The 21,803-nt window shown below is 37.5% G+C and overlaps 2 protein-coding genes across 10 annotated transcripts in view; one reads left to right on the top strand and one right to left on the bottom strand.

Moving 5' to 3' along the window:
• Window positions 1–21,784, bottom strand: part of LOC5519890 (dopamine D2-like receptor) — a 71,834-nt gene extending 50,050 nt beyond the window's left edge. Inside the window, exon 1 of the mRNA XM_032364724.2 lies at window positions 21,598–21,784. The gene's annotated coding sequence lies outside the window, so the exon portion shown is untranslated. The remainder of the gene's footprint in view (window positions 1–21,597) is intronic.
• The window catches only part of LOC5519891 (5-hydroxytryptamine receptor 1), a 99,529-nt gene that overhangs the window by 73,076 nt on the left and 4,650 nt on the right, over window positions 1–21,803 (top strand). For 3 of the 9 annotated variants that reach the window (XM_048729589.1, XM_048729590.1, XM_032364748.2), the window contains exons 2-3: window positions 4,347–4,405; window positions 15,060–15,187. The gene's annotated coding sequence lies outside the window, so the exon portion shown is untranslated. Of the gene's footprint in view, window positions 1–3,414; window positions 4,275–4,346; window positions 4,406–13,998; window positions 14,968–15,059; window positions 15,188–15,821; window positions 15,872–18,292; window positions 18,877–21,241; window positions 21,424–21,803 lie in introns of those variants that run through there. The other 6 variants (XM_032364751.2, XM_032364749.2, XM_048729591.1 and 3 more) reach the window with 6 other exon arrangements.

A 21,803-nucleotide genomic window follows, 5' to 3' on the forward strand; every position in this document is an offset into this window, starting at 1 on the left:
TGTTAGCTGCATTTTACGAGTCAGTAGGTAAACAGGGCCTGTGTGTACAGTCGTGTGTTCTATTTAAGTACCAACGCTTAATGTTTTTCTTTCTGATTGGGGTTTTGTTGTTTTGTTATTTGTCACGAACATTGTACCGCATTGATCTCTCTTCCGAACAGTCAATCTTTGAGACGCGATGCTAAATAAACGGAAAACCTGTCCACTAGCGCGGAAATTCTACTGGTTTTGCTTGACACTGTTTAGTCCCGGTGGCGCAGATAATAACGTTTTGGAAAATTATAGTGACTCTCCAGAGACGGTTTCTGTCATGCTCAAAAAAGGCTTTATTAAGTGCGGAACAGGACGCAAAAAGAGATGACATTAGTGCGTGTGTGCTTTTCCTTATCGCAGCTCATGACAACGTGTGCCTGCCTTCTCTCTACTGCTAAGATTTATATGATAAAAAAAACCGAGGTAATAATATTCTTAAGTGCTGTATTTGTGAGTTGTGGTGCACATTTTTCTAAGCAAGAAAGTCAAAACGTCACAGGATGATTTTATTTTGTAAAACTTTTCCCCGTGAAATTGGACGAGGACTCGTAAGGCTGAAATTGAGTCGTTGGTGCAGTCCTATCGTCTAAACTTAGTGTCAAAAGGCTGTAAATGTATGTTTATACCATCTAGACCCTATTATACTATCAAACTCACAAACTGTAATGCGCCATACAAAAGATTCAGGCATATAATATTAAGATCATATAATGATTTAATATCAACTAAAAAGAAAAATGCCATTTTAAGACCATTATTGATAATTCTTGCTAAAATGTACATCCTTTATTAGTAATGGTATGGTAATATTGTAAAAGAAATAGATAATCCCTCTTACCCGGGAAGTTGAATTATGTTTTTCTATGTTTCCAAAACGATTTCAGAATTGGATAATTATTGCACTTGCGTACGCCCTTTTAAAAATCACAGTTCTTATATTCAACGCTGCTTTCTTCCATTCCACCTCTTTAGTGTACGAAAACTCTTAAATCATCCATCAAGTTGTTTTATCTTATTGAGCTTTCGGCCCCACACAATGAGTACTTCACATAATAGATTAGATTGTTGTTTTTTTTAGGAGAGATGGCGTTTAAGAGTTCTTTTCGTACATCTTGAACTTCTTAGGATTAGCGTTTAGTGCTTTGTGGAATTGTCAGGTTTTAAGGATTATCTTTTCTTCGATATTTCTTTTACTTTTTTGACGTTAGAAATTATTTTCTCGCATTATTACAAGGAACACTATCTGTAGTGGGTTAAGAGGGGGGGTATAAAAAGCATATTTAACGATGCTGATGATATCGAGACATCGTTTTAAGACGATCAGTGCGTGTACAAATAGCTGGAGATGAATTAATATTCAATTCGAAGCGATGCTCTCGAGTTGCTGTTAGGCACACCTGTACAGTACTCATATCAAGGAAATTTAGCCAAAAATTGTCCTTTTTGCCAAACGCTTTCACTTCCATATAAGGAAACTAAAATATTCCTTATTTGGAAAAACTGCATGATTCTTGTCATTTTTAAGATGCCGTACCGCAGGTGCTTCGTAAACTTTATGACTTGTAAATGTAAAAGAAAAATAGTGACTGTGACCATCCTTGGTAAATGGAGAAAGTATCTGAAAAGAAACTAAGATTCCTCGGTCCCTCAAAACGGCAACGTTTTCGTCATATTCCCCAAATAAACCCATGCCAAATAAACCCCTCTCCTGGCTTTTCCAGAAAAAAGCAACAGCACCCAATTTTTTTAGTTTTATTTAATTTTTTTATTATCATTTATGCATCACTTTGATTGAGCCTCTCCCTTAAGTTTTTTTTTTTATATAGAGATAGAAATTGCTCCCCTATTTATATAGCCTACTTGAAAAGGAAAAAAGTTTCTGTTGCATCGATCTCTTTTTCTTAATCGTCCCTTTTGTCTCCTGGGAACTGTTTACTTTCTTAATTGACAGTAATAGTTTAAATAAATAAAAATTTGCATTTAGTAACTTTTTTCCTCTGAGCTCAAGAACCAGTCACTCAAGGATCATATGGAAGATATTTATACAGAAAACAGCAACTAACCATTAGCTATTGAATCGAATCTCGTAGCCTAAATACTGCTAAATATTACATGCTGAACTCGTGTACATAAAAAGAATAATTTAAATTTTTTATTAATTTTAAATTCGATGTTCCTGGCACTTGCACTTTTGACAAAATTAGAATAACTCATTTCCTTGTGGCTAATTTTAAGGCACCCATTCAAAACGGAATATATAATTGACAAAACAAGCCTCAAGTACTGGCTCTTGTTTGCAGCATTTTTACCATACCTTTTAGACGACTTAGTCATAGAAACAAATCCTGCATAACTTCGCTCTTCCCAGCGGAGCGTCGTCTCTAACTAATGGTGCAATAAAAACAAGAAGACTCCTAGCGAATTCATTACCTTATCTTTGCGGCTTGTTTAAGGCTAGCTCGGTCTGCAAACCCGCTATCTACTTGTCACGGCTATGCAAACATTTAGTTTTTTTTTGTGTCTAATAGTAGCTATTTAAAGTATAGTTGAGAACATTCTTGAAGGTTATACGATATTAAGTTTGCCTGCTTAAAAGCTATCTTTGTAAGCTAAACCTGCATTATACCATTTCGTTTTAAAACATTGCTTTGTGTCATCTTCATTTTCTATCAATAAGCTTGTATGTTGTATGCCTTTTTCATTTTCTCTCTTTTTTTTATGCTCAGAGACGGGTAAGGATTGTTTGTATAAAACCCCCCACCCCCTCCCCCTTTGCGTCTCGCCGGTGTCACAGAACATCAGAAACTATTATTTTTGTTGAGGGTTATTGTTTTTTTACCATGTTAAGAAAGAGTCTTTGTTGCTGACCACGCCGAAATGCCGTTATTGACTATACGTGCCGTATGGCCCAGTGCATTTGTTGTTTTTGGCCCAGCAATTGGCGCTGTTCTTATACTATATTGCTAGTGCGTAGAGTTTGCCAACACTTCCTCATTTAAATCAGCCAGCAAGTGTTGGCCACTCTTGCACGGGGCTTAGAAAAACAGTAGCGGAACTTAGGAAAACAGTAGCGGAACTTAGGAAAACAGTAGCGGAACTAGAAAGTCATATGTAACAAAACAAAATACCCCCTCCCCCTCTGTCACTGAGCCAAACCCCCCCTTTAAGCGAAAAGCTAGATCCGCCCCTGGAAAAAAGATCGTTGGAAATCACAGTTATTCTCGCTTTTTTCCAGTCTAGCAAACAGTTGTACAAACTAAAGATGTTATTTTCTTTTCGGATTTGTCCTAAAATATCGAGTGTCTTACATCGCATCCCTTCGAAAAAAACCTATGATTGCTTGATAGGATCTTTTTGCCGACTCATATTCACTAAATGTATTGACAAGTCGACCGTTAATCCAACCATAATATACTACTAAAACGGTGGCATTTATCACCATAAGCAGTTCTCAAGCCGCTCTTTTTGTTACTGTCACTCCTAATGGTCTGGCAATCAGGTTTAACATTCTTTGGTTTAATGCTCTTTTTTCGTGGCACAACATCCTAATGGATTTGTATTTGTCTTGGATAAGACATTCGGAAACTCGAAGCTTCTTATTCGTAAGCCTTTTATTAAACCGAAACTCATTTTCTATTTCGCTTGTTTTCTACCAATCAGAACCCAGCTGAATATCTCTATTGCAGGTTTAGTGTTGTTCATATAGTTATTAACTATTTGTAACATCGCCTTAAACGTTTTACGGCGAAGAATACACGAGACAATTGTCTTTCTTACAAAGATACGTATATATACTGAAAGTTAAGGAAATATCAGATTAAGTCCATTGAATGCACATTAGTGGTCCACAGTCATAGGGGCTAACCAAATTATCTAATTTAACTTAAATTTAAAAGATATTTATCGAGACCAATAGCGTTCAAGAAGTTCTATATTAATGTTGTTCCCTCTCAGATGAGCAGCCAATAAGAGCAGCCCGATTGCGGCATTTAGCCCGAAATAACGTCCTCGGTGATTATCTGTTTGCAGTGCTCATGCCTCCAGTCTTTTATTTTCTTGTAGATCGGTAATTCATGTAGCAGTCATTTGCATTGGGCCAGACATAATTACAATTTCCTTGTCGATAGTTTGTCAAAGAGGTCATAAATACGCTACAAACCAACAAGAAATTTGCAGAGCTAGTTTGATGGTTGCTTCTAAATAAGCAGATTTTTCTTTTATAGATTTTGTGTTTCTATAAAGTAAGATTATGTTATTTGCCCATATGCAGGCCATCTGTTATAGAGAAATCTAATTTGATTTTGTTTTTCTAGGAGCTTACAATAAAAAAAAAACTGCGCTTCATTCTTCCCCGCTGCCTCACAGCGACAAGGTAAGACATTAGTTCATACATAAAGTGAAGTTTGTAACCAATCCGTAGCAACCCGAGATTTGTCTATACTTTGTATCTAGGCCGTAGCTCCGTGACTTTGTTTGTGTTCCAATTTAACAACAGCTTTTTATGGCTGTTAGGCGTCTCTAGTGTTTACAGTACAACGCTGGCTAAAATACTCCAACGTAGATGTATGAATAACCTAAAATATTTTGTTCAATTCCCACAATTTTAGTCAAATCTTACGGCTTTTCAGTAATTCTCATATTCGGCTCTTAAATAGCCTATTTCGTGAATACCTTAAAATGGTATAATAATGATTTAGGTACGAGATACGGCTATAGGCGGTTTTGTATTGTTCGGTTTACATTCAAATCGAAACCTAGCTAGTAATATTCAAATATTCGTCGGTTATCTCTTTAGTATATATATCATACAATGATACCTATACCTGTATTGGACCTTTAGTGCACAGGCGGACATAGCACGCCAAAAGGTTAGGTTCCTAACAATACTTTATTTTTTATACAGTAATTATATTTTCTTTTTTATTATTACAATTGGTATAGTTTTAGAACGGCACCTGACAATTTCCATAGAACCCTGGTTTGAAGGAAAAATTTATCACTCGTTCATGACCGATGATGGCCGTTTATATTCAAAGAAAACCGGTAGACTTTTAAGAAATCGTGTACAAGGCATGACGCACGCAAACCAAAAGGGGAATCGTTCCTCGATTAACTCTCACTAAAAGCGCAAAGATGGGGACCAAAGTGTCTAGAATCCTGGGCGGGCGCTGCAGAGCACAGCGCCGAACATTAGAAGGAACATTATCCTACGCATATGCTCAGTTCTTATTTATGCGTTTCACTCTTTTGAGTGATAGATGAGATGATTTTGGCTAGGCTTGGCTTAGTTATTTCAGTTAGCTATTCAATGATAGCATATATATTTATATCAGGTATATCTAAAGTTTTTCATATTAGATAAAACGATATACCATCGACGTTTTTTTAGTTCCCAACCATTCTTCATCCCTTGTATTTCCCACACTCTCCCCATAAATTCGGCACACTATCCTACATTTTGTCAGAATTCTTTAAGAAAATATCAAAAACAAAAGACCAGTGTCTTCTGATTGCTAATTATTGCACTACGTGGAAAACACCAAACCCTAAACCTCCCTTCAATGTTACCCCCCTACCCTTCTCCAAACATCCTTGTGATGCATGACTGACCCCTCCCCTCCTTTTAACTCCGAAAAGTGTGTCATACCCCCATCTATAGCTCTCGGACTGTTGTTTTGGGGTGATTAACACTATCAGACATTTCTTATCCTTTTTGACCGCCAAAACCATTTATTTGCCGTTGGGAGATGAGAAAATAAAAGCCGGTGTTATTGTTGACGGGGCCGCAAGGTGTTTAAAATTTTTTTTGCTGATAATAGAGAATTCGCTAGCTCGATCTTCATATTAAACCGGTAGTTTAGGAAATTACAATGGCAAGGTCTGCCGTGAATGACATTCAGTTTGGTCTAATAGCCCAGTGTCTAGACAAGACGATTTGTTTTATATCATTTAAGAAAGGATAAAACGATATGGAAAAATGTTTTCGGGCTCTCTCGCTAATAATAGACTGGATAGTGTAGTCTTGCACGAGGCTACTATTCGCGATGGTTTGAATTTTTTCATTTCTTTCCTCGAAGGATTTAAACTTTCTGAAGCGACTGTGGTAATAAAGAAATGAAAATATAATCACAATACCATTGTTAATAACAACGACAACAGCACCAAAAGCTACAACAACAGAAACATTAGCAACTATAGAAAAAAGGGTGAGAGACAAGCTGGTGTTGCTAAGACTTGTCGTTTACTGATAAACAACATTTTCAGTGCAAAATTGCAATATTTTTTTTTATTACGATAACCGACTTTCCATCCAAACAGCGTTTTACAATTCTTAAAAAAATAACGTTTTATGATAAGTAAAAAAATGGACGCTTTTTTTTAAGCCTGCAGACTCTTGATTGTCACGGGGCTCGGATCAGTGAAATACTTTTGAAGTTGGTGGTTATAAGCGTAGATATTCGAGGTTCTGTAACGTTGTTGCTGGTACTTGGAGTTTCTCTCGTCTCCTTCGTCAATCATTTCCACCTGCTAAATCGGTTTCTGGCTACCGTCATTCAAGCTAACGCAATTGCTTTCGGTTGGCCAGCGCCTTGTGGAAAAGAGGCGTGATGGTAAACTGCTTTTTAGTGCTGGCCAATGAAAATGCGTCAAGGATTTTGAATGACGGGACCAGAAGGCCATTTAGCTGTTGGAAATCATTGGAAGAATATTGAAAACCTCGGTAGATTATGCTAGTGTTGGCCAATGAAAACGCGTCAAGGATTTTGATTGACGGGACCAGAAAGCCATTTAGCTGTTGGAAATCATTGGCACAATATTAAAAAACTCGGTAGATGATGTAGTATCTAAAAGCAGTTACCATTAATAATAATAATTATTATTATTTGTTGTCGTTGCTGCTGCTGCTGTTTTTTTTTTCTTGTCGTGTTGTCGACGTCGTGTGTTTGTCGACGTCGTGTGTTTGTTGTCGTCGTTGAGTCCAGATCTGGTCAGCTTTACAAAATATTTTTTTATAGAGGGGATAGTGAATTGTAATAGGGGACTTGCGCTAAGTTATCACATAACTGTTTGGGTGGCAAACTAGCGCGCGCTCAGCCTATAACAGCAAAAATCAGTAACTTATTTAGCGCTTAAGAAAATAAACCAGAATTCTTTTTTTCCAGAATGGGTTTATTTTCATTTAAAGATTGTATTTCATCGCCGTTTCCTGGTGTGACGGGCGCAGTAATTTCTGCTTTTTATGTTAGATAATTTTGTTTTGAATTTGCCACCCAAAAAGGTCACGTGATCTCTTAGCACAAGTCCCCTATTGTAAAGTATTTCCCGTAATTCATCAATCTGTATTTGGGAACGTAAAAAAACTATATCTTGGTACGTTCCCCCATATATGTTTACTTCTTCGTGACAGCTCTTACCTTTTAACTTACACGGAGTAGTCAGTATTGTCAGTATCAAATTATAATTGCTATGTAAGGTTTTGTCCTTGATAAAATGACCGTCACAGTGAAGTATTTTTTTTAAAAATAAACTTTATCATCAAGTAAAATTCGCGTATAGACATTGATGACACTTTCACAGAACAGTCCAGATATATTTTCTGCTCTCCTCAGTATGTAGTTCTGTTTTATTACTCGCACTCTTTGCAAAATTATTTCATTGCGTGGTGTATGGACTTACTAACATGGGTCTGTTTTACCAACTTCCTGGATTTAGTGAGGGTGTTTGCTTAGAGGTCTAACGTGGGTCTGTTATACTGAGGGTGTTTGATTGTAGGTCTAGCTTGAGTCTGTTATACCGAGGCTGTTTGATTGTAGGTCTAGCTTGGGTCTGTTATACCGAGGGTGTTTGCTTGGAGGTCTAGCTTGGGTCTGTTATACCGAGGGTGTTTGCTTGGAGGTCTAGCTTGGGTCTGTTATACCGAGGGTGTTTGATTGTAGGTCTAGCTTGGGTCTGTTATACCAAGGGTGTTTGCTTGGAGGTCTAGCTTGGGTCTGTTATACCAAGGGTGTTTGATTGTAGGTCTAGCTTTGGTCTGTTATACCGAGGGTGTTTGATTGTAGGTCTAGCTTGGGTCTTTTATACCGAGGGTGTTTGCTTGGAGGTCTAGCTTGGGTCTGTTATACCGAGGATGTTTGCTTGGAGGTCTAGCTTGGGTCTGTTATACCGAGGGTGTTTGCTTGGAGGTCTAGCTTGGGTCTGTTATACCGAGGGTGTTTGCTTGGAGGTCTAGCTTGGGTCTGTTATACCGAGGGTGTTTGATTGTAGGTCTAGCTTGGGTCTGTTATACCAAGGGTGTTTGCTTGGAGGTCTAGCTTGGGTCTGTTATACCAAGGGTGTTTGATTGTAGGTCTAGCTTTGGTCTGTTATACCAAGGGTGTTTGATTGTAGGTCTTGCTTGGGTCTGTTATACCGAGGGTGTTTGCTTGGAGGTCTAACTTTGGTCTGTTATACCAAGGGTGTTTGCTTGGAGGTCTAACTTTGGTCTGTTATACCAAGGGTGTTTGATTGTAGGTCTATCTTTGGTCTGTTATACCAAGGGTGTTTGCTTGTAGGTCTAACTTTGGTCTGTTATACCAAGGGTGTTTGCTTGGAGGTCTAACTTTGGTCTGTTATACCAAGGGTGTTTGATTGTAGGTCTATCTTTGGTCTGTTATACCAAGGGTGTTTGCTTGGAGGTCTAACTTTGGTCTGTTATACCAAGGGTGTTTGCTTGGAGGTCTAACTTTGGTCTGTTATACCAATGGTGTTTGCTTGGAGGTCTAGCTTGGGTCTGTTATACCGAGGGTGTTTGATTGTAGGTCTATCTTTGGTCTGTTATACCAAGGGTGTTTGCTTGGAGGTCTAACTTTGGTCTGTTATACCAAGGGTGTTTGCTTGGAGGTCTAACATTGGTCTGTTATACCAAGGGTGTTTGCTTGGAGGTCTAGCTTGGGTCTGTTATACCGAGGGTGTTTGATTGTAGGTCTAGCTTGGGTCTGTTATACCGAGGGTGTTTGATTGTAGGTCTAGCTTGGGTCTGTTATACCGAGGGTGTTTGATTGTAGGTCTAGCTTGGGTCTTTTATACCGAGGGTGTTTGCTTGGAGGTCTAGCTTGGGTCTGTTATACCGAGGGTGTTTGCTTGGAGGTCTAACTTTGGTCTGTTATACCAAGGGTGTTTGCTTGGAGGTGTAACTTTGGTCTGTTATACCAAGGGTGTTTGCTTGTAGGTCAAACGTGGGTCTGTTATACCGAGTGTGTGTGTGTGGTCCTACCTCTAAAATGGTATAGATATTCAAGTTTCATTGTCATTACTTCAATACCCGAGGGGCGCGGAAGACCTTTTATCAATAGAATGACTGCTGGCAACAAAACGCTCTAGCGCTTGTCATTTCATAAGTTTGATTGGTGAAATGTTATGTTACTGTTTGCATTTATAGCCATAACAGTTTGTCTTTTTGGTGTATTTGTTTTGATTCAGGGAGTTTTTCAAAGAAACGTCGTCATCGCAAACGACAAATGCCAATTGGCGAATGGAAGTTCTACGGCCGAAAGATATCATTTTTTTCCAATACAGGAGAGTATGGATTAATTTTACGATTATCTATTTTTAAAAAGGCCTTCAGCGTCTGGCTCTGACATTGCTGAGGAGTCCATTTATATTTTATGCTTGCGAATGATTAGTATCTGTATTGGAACTGCAATTCGCCAGTTGCCATTCGTCGTTTGCACTGACAACGTTTTTTGGAATAAGGTATAATAACATATGTAACTTATGATATATCAGCCATCGATATTTGAACTAGGTACATATGTGATATATGATATATTAGCCATCGATATTGATATAGGACACAACCTGGTCAAAAATAGTCTCAATGTTTGTCCCTTCTTATTATTCTGGGTATTACTCTTTGGTCACCATTACAGCCAAATTCGTTGTTGCGCGACCTCGGCAAATCCAAAATCCTTGTCTTTGTTTTGGAATAGCGCCGGCGTAGTCAGACACAAGCTTTGGGGACGGTTTGTCTTGTTTTGATTGTTTGGTTGGATTGACTACGCGCTATTCCCAAACGAAGAAAGGAATTTTCAATTCTGGGAGGTCGCGCAACAACGAATTTGGCTATAACATTTGTTAGCCAATCCGAGGCACCTCTGAGAATTATCAGTTTGATTAATTCTCATCCGATGTACTTGTGTAAACTCGTTTTTTAGCACTTTCCAATAGTCCGCATAATACTAAGAAATATCAGTTTAAATTACATTCTCTTAAAACGAGTTAGTTTTTATGGGAAAACCTTTCTTTTCAAATCTTGTTTTTTTGTTTATTTTTTGGATCTTAAACACACTGGTTACACACAATTATCAAGAAAAGTCAACAGCAGGAGGTGAAACTGGTGAGAGGAGATCGAAAAACTTTGATTAAATGCATCACAATCTCCTAAAAACGAATATATAAAAATACGAATATATACAAAAATATATAAACTTCTATTAAATGCCTTTCTTTTAAATCTGCATAGAATTAAGCTATTTCCATTAGTAGCACTGTGTACTTAGCATGTTCGGTCATTCTCTTGAAATCTATTTCGAGAGGTCGAACGCGGTTAGAACGCCTGTGCCCAAATATCTGCCGCTTTGCATTGATTGACCATTTCCCCTTCTCGTGTTGCTTCCCCATTTTCCATAGAACGAGAATTCAAGTTCTACACAGAGCTTATCATATGACACCCGGTCTGATAGATCAGTTTGGAGTTTAAGATAGTCTCTTTTTTAGGATATCCTCTGTAGGAAAAAAAACATTGAACCTCCCGCGACGTTTTCAATTATACCCCCGTAAACCCCAGGGGAAACGAACAAATGACCTAGACATAATTGATATATTTTGGCGCCAAATGTCTTGATCACAATCCGAAAACAATCAAAATATGTCATTTCTTCCATTTTATGCAATTATTGCTTTTATTATTACACACATAAAGTTATATTTTATTATTGGAGATAACGCAACTTGTGTTCGGGATTGTTTTATGCATAAGTGCATTCGCCACGGCTACGTTACTAAACTATAACTTCTGCCTTTTAGTATGTTATGGATGAAAGATTCTGAGCTTCCGCTTGATTGATTAATTGATTAATTAATTGATTAATTGATTGCGAAGTTCTGCATCCTATGTAAACAAATGTCTTGCCCATCATTTCGCCTACCTCGTCTCAATCCAAAAATTTTATGTGTGTACGGTTTGCTGCCCCTTTGAGTGTAAATTCTATTATTGAACTTTGTTTATATTCAATAATGAGATTTTTTCAAATTGGCAAAAAGGTCAAATTTTGTTCATTCTTCCTATTTCTTTTCTATATTTTTTTCAAAAACATCATGTAGTATTTTCATCCTCTTTTCTTGAACCTGTTAATGATACAAGCGTGTGAGCATTGTTATTATCATGTGCATTATACCTGGTGCACACTAGTGACATAACGACATAACGACATAACGACATAGGCGCGTTCACCCTTATGCTCATATGGTTCAAGTGTGAATGGTTCGAAATTTTGCATGAACATAACGACATAAGAGAAAAAAGAGGGTTTGTTTCTTTTATTTTATTATGTCAATGTCGTTATGTCGGGCTTAAAAAAGTGCGCGCGTCTATGTTCTTATGTCGTTATGTCACTAGTGTGCACTAGACATTATTGAAAATTAGTGCGCATTGCATTTCTTTCTTATGTTGTAATGGTGCTACACTCGCTATATATAATCCTTGCGATTTCTGAGTATACAGCCACTATCCAAAGCAGAAACCTAATGTCTTTATAATGTTGAAGCCGGTAGCACTCGTTTTACGTGTCGCATGGTTTGACAAAAAAATACCACACTTGAGGGCATAAAACTTCGATAGGCATGGCGCGCGTCAGAAGGCCCATGCCTGGTGCACACTAGTGACATAACGACATTACGCCATAGGCGCGTGCACCCTTATGTTCATATGTTCAAGTGTGAATGTTTCGACATATTGTCATAAGCCAAACATTTCTTTAATGTCATTATGTCCATGTCGTAATGTAAGGCCTTAAAGAGTGCGCGCGCCTATGTTGTTATGTCATTATTTCACAAGTGTGCACAAGGCCGACAGTGCTGAAAAACGTAAGACTAGTTCCAGTACCGCGCGGTTAAACCAGCCTTTTTCATTGAAATGGCGGCGTTTTACCGGCGAACTATCACATTTTGGCGAAAGCTAAGAAAACTGGATCAAACCTAAGGCTATAATTTTCTTTATGACTCCCTCATTATCAAACAAATCTGTCATCTTTTGTACAGTATGGTTTTAATGCTGTACAGTAAGTCAAAACAGCGACTGAAGTCAGCCTTTTGTACCTTAACTCGAACGATTCAACTCTAATTTGTTTGTTTTCGCCAGAACACGCGCATGCGCATACGTTATTCAGAACTGTCCACAAGGCCTAGCTACGCATGCGTGCGCATAAGAACATAGACTTGCATAGTAGAGAGCTAACGTCATCGATTCGTATAATAGATGAACACGAAAGTTTTACAAAAGAAGCTATAGTCCACTGATAGCCTTCTGCGATATGAGAAAAGACCCCTAAGGGTTGTTGCTGGCCCTCTGATGGTATATAATGATTAGTTGTTTTACACCACGTGCATTTGCTCTTTGAGAGATATCTAGCTATCTAGTCTTGGAAATCTCACTAATGACTATGATCCTCTTCATCTTAATCTGTGTATTTTCACACTTAAGGGCCTTTGGGTGGTAGGAAAGGGATATTGATGTCTTAACGTTTTTTATTCTTTAATAACTAACATACCGAAATTCAATATACAAATTATAGTAACGCCAAAATGCCGCGCAACTGTCTTTTAACTTTCGAATGCCTTCCCATCTGATATTTGCGACACATTTTTTTTTTTGTATTTAATTTGTGATATTCTTTTTTTTTATTTCAATTACCGAAAAGGGTAATTTTTTTTTTTTTTTGCATAACTTGGACTCGCCTCAGTCGGGAGACAAACCAGACTTTAAGTCGTGAGATAATGGTTTGTTCTTAAAGCCGCATTGTCACCAGTTTACTTCCGGTCGATTATGTAACAATCTCCGATGATTTTTAACGGAAAACGCGAAAGATATTTCAAAATATTAAAAGCAGTGTGTTTATTGAAAGTTTCTTTGAGGATGTGATTGATAATTTAGAGCGGATGGCCTGTTTAATATCTCGGATTTTAATAGATTCTTTTGTCTTTTAACGGTTGAGGTAAACTGGTGACAATGCGGCTTTAATTTTATAAAAGTTTGATATGTCTGAGTCCTGTTATTGCAGTGGTTCTGTTGGATCAATACTTAGGCCTTTACCGATCTCCTTGTCTTCCGTAGCCGTATATTTAAAGTAGGTTCAGAATGTAAGGAGCAGTTGGCTTAGTACTGCATGCTTGGGAATATGCATATACACCTGCACATGGTTATTATGTTAAAATCAAGCCCATTTTTTCCGTGGGGGGGACTCTCCAGAAAAGTAGACGGGGGTGCTCGACCTATCTTTTAGGGTATAAAATTCTTACAAAATGCTATCTCTTAAGGGGTGTCTTAGGAATTTTCCGATTCTGCTATCTAGGGTTTTTACGCCCGAGGAGAAGGATTTTTCCGTTTCTGCTATCTTTGAGGGTGTCTCACGCTTAATGGTGGCCCAATCGCTCGAAACGTATTTTACAATAAACCACAAGTCAACTGATCAGTTAATACTTCCGGCTTTATTGTCGGTAACGTTATAACAATACAGGATTCGTCAACCAATTAAAATGGGCATTGTTTTTTTTTAATGCTCTCTCTTAGGGTTAAAAATTCCTTCGACCACACCCAATGTGCTATTTCTTGGGGTAAGAATTGTTGTTGAACACGCCCTTAGTGCTATTAAAATTGATTTTGCTGTCGAGCACCCCCGTCTGCCCCCCCCCCCCCCCCCCCTCGGGGGTCCCTTTTTATTATAAGATATTCAGAGTAGATCTTCACTACGGTTTTCAATATCTTTCCAACTCTTTCCAAAAGCCACTATCTCCAAAAGCCAAAACGCCTGGGCTTTAGTTAGAAATTGCCAATTATCAATATCGCATTCGATGGCTTCTCTCCTTATTTCGTGTTCTTCTGGACATCTGATAAAATTGGTAATTCTCAGTGGGTCCCCAGTCAGAATGTCTCGAATACGTGTAAACTTTGCTTTGTTTCTATTCTTTAATTTTGTATTGATCGCTGACACCCCGATAACTCAAACTACTGAAATCAATGGGAAACTTCCGTGTTATTACCACGACTTAAAAATGGGTTTGCTCTTGTTCCTGTTATTCCAATTATTATTACTTTCTTACATTACTTTTCTTCTTGGACATAGCTTTCCAAAAGTGTTTCTATCAAAGTCTGGGGCTAGACAACCGTGATTTCCACACATGCATTTGAGCATTGCCAGATTGCTGTCTTCAAACAGCGTTAACGTTTACAATTACGAGTACCCCCTGCGATATAGGTAATGTTGTGAGACCCCTGTCGAAAAACAAATAAATAAAATCTATTTTAATGAATAGACAAAATTGGTTTGCTCACTAAAGTTGCTTTATTTAATTGCCGCGGAACACTAAAACCGAACCAATAGGAGAAAATGGCAGGGAAGCTTCCAGCAGGCGGTACCACTTAAGTTCAGTTCTATCGTCCTTGTGGTCTATGATCGGATTTCGAATGCACGCGTGGTTTTACCCTAGCGATCTACATCTCTTTATAATAAGGATCAAGTAGACACTTGTCTACACCTCTCAACTAATCAGTATTTGACAAGGAAAGCACACTCTTTTCATACTTTCCGATCGGGTTTCATGTTTCGGGAGGATGAGTAGTTACACGGAATATCGAGACCCCTAGCATAAACACTTCTCGTCAGGGATAAAACGTTAACGGTGATTACATCGATCTCTCAACCTCTAACACCTCCTTGGCTCAAGTGCTGGTATTTCACTCTGTTTACACTAACTCTTGTCTCCCGTATAAGGTGAACTTGATCCGGTCATCACGAACAACGCCGCTCGCTTCCAAGCACCACCGTCTTGTTTAACTATAACACAACTCCATCATTAAGAGACTGATAACGATCTCCGACTTGAGATTCTAGATGGGGAGGTAAGTCCGATCGATGTTTTATTTTATTCGTGTGCACTTTCATCTTCATAACGCTTTAAGTTTTGTGTTGCTCTCGCTAATCATCGCACGTATAAAGAAATTCGCGTATAGTAGTAGCATGTTTGGAATAGCAGAAGTAGCATGTTTCAAGGCAGGAGATCCTGCTTAGATTTTCATTGTTGATATTTTTCCGTGATAAACTCGTTAAGTCAAGTATTGGGTATATCTTCTCGAAAGATGGGGTCAGTGCTAGTTATTATTATTTGATATCGGTTTCTGGCAACCTTATGGCTATACACATATCATAAGATTGATTTCCACGCGATCTGTTTGTGGACAGCTCCTTTTAAAGAACACACACTAGTTCAAAGATTTGCGAAAGAAAATCTGGAAATTCTATCCCCTGTTACTTTTGCCGTGCATTTATTACATTGAATTGAAGGTGCCTCTCTATTTCTATCTGAATATTTTTTTTACCATACATAATTTTCAGACTCAAGAGAAGTAAATGAAAGTGATTGTCAAATTCTCACGCTATAGTGCATGCGCTGCGTATCGTTTCTGGCGACAAGTTTGTTTACCGCCACTGTGTGCACCAACGCTTATACAGCGTCTGTCCTTTTTTGTCGTTTAGTAGCGGGCACGAAACAGTAGGAAACCAGATACTTAGCGGCTTTGCGTAAGGTAATTATTGGAGATTACTGTCAGAATAACCGCTAAACTAATATCTGTAGCTCTTGGCTCCAATACTGCTGTGACTTCCCGTAGACTCAGCAGAGATTTAAGCAATTCACTTTAAATGGGTAGAACCGGTGTGACTTTCTGTCACATGCAAATGGTGTTTTCCCAGCAAGACAACATTTTTATCGGTTTCCGAAAGGGGTAATTTCGGTAAAACGTTTTTAGCCGTTTTGTCGAACACTAGAAACGTTCGGTCGAGGAGTTCATGAGTTGAAGAGATTATTTTACAATATCGAATAAGCAGCTTGACAGCAGCTTGCCCAGATGACGCCTGAATGGATTTGTTGACAGTGGCAAGGCACGAATCCACGAGGCTGTTACAAATGTTACTAGCCCCACCGACAGAGCAAAAAAAAATAACAAGTTTCCCCAAATAAGATCTGGTTAACTTTGGTAAGCTTGAATTTGTGCATAGAGGTTCCTTGTGTTATGTAAACCAACATATCTAAAAGCGTTTTTTTCTAATGGATTCGTCTTCGAGATATAAGGCTTGAAGTGCAATTTTCAAATGTTCAAAGTATGAATTCTCCTCGTTTTTAAGGAGAAGTCGGGCTCTGATCAGAAATTAAGCTAACTTTGCTCGCTTATATCTAAATTTCATAACTTTTACCTAAATTTCTTTAAAATTTTTAATTAAGCTTTTGGTCATATGAACTCCTTGCATGCGGAGTCTTAAGCTTATAAATTGAGAATTGGAAAATTTCATGCCATTTTTTTTTTTGCATCAATACATCTATGTATTGTTATGATAACGTACTTACAGTAATAACTGTGTTTTCTCCAATTTGTTTCTCTGAAAGTCAAGGTTTGAGCCTTTTTTAGGTGGGAGGAGGGGGGATTTCGCTTCCAGATATCGAATGGTCGGTCTGGTCGAATGGTCCGAAACCTCTAAGAACTATTTTTAGTTATATTTCTAGCTCTTTGGTCTTTTTCTTTCCAACTCAAACTGTTTTTATTATTATTATTATTTATTATTATTATTTACCGACAATAAAGGCTGCGTTTTGGAATTCGTTAAGTCGGTGGTTTTTCGCCACGGCGTGTGGCGATTAGAGTGTTTGTGTACGTTGGATTAGTTGTTTAAGCACTTATGGGGATTTAGTGTCCCCCCAAACACCTCTCAGGAGTCGAAGTAAATGGCACGAACATGGCAGATCCCCCGACATCTCCTCGGCCTTTGTACCTACACACATGACTAGACCTGTAACTTTGTCCCTGAAATTGTGTTCTAGGCATATCTTGGGACTAGGTCTTTTGTGTATATAGTTTCCCTTGTCCATTGCTTGTTATCATTGTCAGAAACGAAAGTTAGATAACTCTCAGAATCTTCTCTACCTTTTCACCCCAAAGGATGCTTATAGCTAAGATATGTATCGACACATCGATACACTTCTTTCTATCTTGATATCTTTTAACTTTTATTCAGTCCTTCTCTTAAGTTGTATTTTTTCGTTTTTTTTGTTTAGTTTTTCCCATAACTACTAAAAATGAAAATAACAACAACGATTTTTTCCTCTTTAACTACTGCTTTACTCTGCCTTGCTTTCATGCCCGTCATGCCTTGCGGCGCGACAAGGGACATTTACGATTACGCATTTCAAGTTTCATCCATTAAATAAATATGCATTATTAAACGGTGTTTTACCAAATGAGATAATGAAATATCCAAATTTTCATTTTAATTGCGAGTTACAGTAAAGGAAGTCATCTGCCGCTAAGCGAATGCAAGTCTCAATTTCATCTCCGAGGAGGTCTCAATTAATAATAGATGGGTTTTTTATATGTTGACAAAAAATCAAAAGCTATGGCTATGTAATGGAAAGTGTAGGTCTGATTGAAAAGCTTTGATTTCTTTTTACATAGAAATTATTTCATGTTTTGTATTTTAAAAAGCATGCTTGTTCTTTTCTCTCTATGGATTGCACACAGGCGCTCGGAGTGAGTAAGGCAAGAAATCACGTTCGCTTAGCGAGCGCGATTTGACATAGCATTTAAGGCACCCGGCCCCTTTTCTTTGTCCTTGCGCCACCAAAATTTCCATGTATTCCCACATTCCTATTCTTGAAATAAAAAAAAAAATAAAAAATAGAGAGAGCCTGTTTTTGCAGGCAATCCATCTTTATTAGTTTTCACTGTAGTTTTATAACAATGAATGGGCCCAATAGCTCACGAGGCCGAAGGCAATGTGGGCATGAATAATAATTGTTTTATTCAATCATATCAGTAGGTCAATTTGTATTGCCAAAAACTCATCACAGTAGAAGTGAAAATTTCAAAATATTTTTCTCGCTTTAATAAATTGAAATAACCTTTCTATATTGAAAGCTGGGGAAAACATTTTTAAAGAATAATAACATTTTTTTGATAATATGTTGCTAGGATATTTCTATGGATAGAAATGAACCCGGTCTAAAATGTGCGGTCTTGCCGAGAAGACTTAGATCAAATTAATGAAAATTTATCGGAGGAACCATATTTTGAAAACAACTCTTTATTTTGACCTAATCTCGGGAATGCACAGCCGGCTGTTTGTCATATAAACTCGGTTGCTTAAATTCCAATTTTAATGTTTATTTAGTGATTTTGTATAATTAAAAGGTTCTTATTAAGATATTCAAGTATCTCTTGAATGAAGGATTATCAATCACTGCGATTCAATGGTATCAATATCATTTTATTCTAACGCCAGTGTGTTCTGTTTTGCAAATATTCCACCGTCTTGCCAAAGCAAATATACTCCGTGCCTGTGGTAGATATCGAAAATCACATTAGCTTGCGACAACCAACTGGGATTTCATCACATTTATTATTAAAGCCCATGGTTTGAGTTTTCTTGGTAGCACTGTTTTCTAGTAGATACATAATTGTTGGCTTCTAACACGGGGAGAAATCTGGGTAGGCCTTCCACGGCGAGAACTGGTCTCTATCACGTTAGCTTGCACCACACGGTACGGAAGGTGTATGGTATAAACTTAAATATAAAGATCCAAGTTGAAAATTAATACTTAGACTGATCATTAGCAGGAATTTTTTAAAAATCTTGTTTTATTCCTCCAAACCTGGTATTTAAAGCTGTAGGACGCTATGAAGCACGGTGTAAGTTGAAGTCATTCTGAAACTGGTAATCAGTCGTTAGCTTAAACTTTTTCGCGGACAAATAGGAAATATTTTCTTTAGTCTATATAATTTGGTGTTAATATGTTGATTTGCTTTCTTTCCCTAGGGCTAGTTATTTTTAGTCGGCGAATATACTAAGAGGCATTTAGTATTTTTTGAAAACTCCAGTCGTCACCCTCAGACACTCTTAATATTAGCATTTTCGTATATTTTTCTTACTGAACATGTTTTATTAATCAAATCACAGCATTATTTTTTCGCTTTTAACTATTTGTTTGGTATTGTCTTATTTTACTGTGGTGCTTATTCTATTATTCAAAACCTCTCATTTAAAAGTTCTAAGCGTATTTTGTAATTGTTTGTCTTCCTTAATGCTTTATTTTTAGCAGCTTTTTTACTCAAAGTTTTCAACTCGATTATCACATATTTAATAAATTCACTCCAATGCAAGGGTATTTATTAGTAATGACTGATTTGAATGAATTCTAGTAAAAATCATAATAATAATGATATCATATTTTTATACCTGCCAACCCCCAGACTTGAAAAAACCGGGAGATTATTTTAGGGTGGGAGGGGAGGGGGTACTGGATGAGGAGGGGGGGGGGGGTGGGGGGATTAGCAAATCACAGAGTTTTGCTCGAAGATGTGTGTGTTCTTTTGTTCTCTTATTGTTGTTGTACCCTATCGTAAAGCGAAAGAAAAGATGATAGGTAAAATAAGTCTTTTTTTTCAGAAATTCATTCAACTTTGTAACAAATATTATGAATAATATATTCAAATGATATTACGCTTGTACAACTCAGTTTATATTTATTTGATAAAATATGATAAAATGGTGAAAACTTTGATCGAAATTTTCGCGATGTTCACTTTCGAAATTAATTGTGTTGAAATTACTTTTTGGTAAAACACTAGATTGACTGGACTAATGATTCGATGTCAAAAACGTCAATTTCAACTACTTTTTGAGAGGCCAGAATTTTATTCCATCGTATCCTAACCACAGAGCGCCTAAAAATTCTCTCTTTTGAGCCTTGAAGTTTGTGGCCGGCATGATTTACAACGCCAACTTTCAAACTCGCGCGAAAACGGCTCCAAAGTATGAGCCAATTTCTCAACAATTCGCACGAAAATATTGTCAAACTTGATTGGCCGATATACGCAAGCATTTCAGTATTGCCGTAGTAGTCCTGTGGTCTACAAGAAACGCCTGGAAAAGGCTCATTTAAAGTTTCTCGAAACCTCGAAAACGTCATAACTTGAATACAAACTATAAGAATTGCATAACTTTGTGACTAAAATCCAACTTTTACTTCAAAAACAACTCGACTGATTAAAATTTGGTCATAAACCGGGAGATTTGAGGTAAAACCGGGAGATTTGATAAAAAAACTGGGAGTCTCCCGGTAAAACCGGGAGAGTTGGCAGCATTTGATGTATAAGACTTTCGTAGCTCGGTAATGTATTGACTATCGAAAAAAGTGGTAAATTGGATAGAAATCAGAGGCGTGCGCGCGTTTGACAATCACCGTATATTTTCCTTTGTCGATTTCTGCTTCTTTACGCGCTCGGTGCAAGCATTTTCTTAACGTTACGATTTGATTCGAACACTTTACTTTTCAAGTACCTAGGTAAAATCTACACAAAACAATCTATCATTTGCACATGAATACAAATACAGATATACAATAGCGTGTTTTAAGATCTATAAAATACTAGGGATATCCAGCAGAAGATCCAAAAATGTTATCTGTACCTTGTTTTGTTTCGTCGATCTTAAAATAAGTCCAGGCTGTTTTATTGCATAGCGCAAAAAAAATCTGTTTACTAATTTTTTTTTTGCCACAGGCTGACCACAGTAATAAAAGTCAACTGCTACTCGCGTGTACCACATTAAAGCGCGGGAAAAGAAATCGACGCGTGCGCGTAAAAACGTTCTATGAGAGTGTCGTAAATCATATCGCGCTGTTATTGCGACACCTTTGTTTTTATAAGTGTGCTAATTGTTCTGGTAAATATATGCTTAATTAAAAAGGTAATTTTGTAACTAACATGAACCATTAATTCTTCTTGATTGAACTTATTTTTTTTTTTAAATGAGTATGGAGTATCTCTATATTTTTTATTTTTGAGCTTTGTTATTATTTAGAAAGGTAACGAAGAAACAAAATTCTATTTCTTGAGTCATTTCCAATATCTTACTGTTAATGCTGAATGCCTGTAAATTTGTGTTGAAAGTTAAATGAATCATTAGTTTAACTCCAACATTTGACTACCATTCACTCACTCATCGCATTTGAATCTTCTGCCGCTTGATGCTAAATATCACGCAATCATTTCAAGTCAGCTTCTTTCGCATTTCTTTTCGTAACCAGGTCAGTAAAAACAACGCTAATTTATCCGTTTCTCTTTTTATATATTTTACGAGTGCCACAAACGCAATCTTCGTTTGTACCGTGAACTTTGCGCCTTTCGGGGGAGACTTCCCAGGTTGATATTTGAGAACTTCATTTAGCGAAACTGATGAATAATACTGAACACTACATTACCTTATTCCGTGTGAAGGTAGCCAGATATGAGCTGTCGATCACAGTCGTTCTTCAAAAAACAACTTTGCGCAAGTGCCTTTTCTTTGAGTCGTTATTTGACCGTTTTTTTCCCAGTGTGAAACAGCCGTGTTTATGTGTGTGGCGCCCTTCTTCCCTTGCCCTTTGGTTGGAAATAACATCAGAAAATGATGAATGTGAGATGTTAT

Source organism: Nematostella vectensis, chromosome 6 (assembly GCF_932526225.1).
Source record: "Nematostella vectensis chromosome 6, jaNemVect1.1, whole genome shotgun sequence".
Taxonomy (NCBI): Eukaryota; Metazoa; Cnidaria; class Anthozoa; order Actiniaria; family Edwardsiidae; genus Nematostella; species Nematostella vectensis.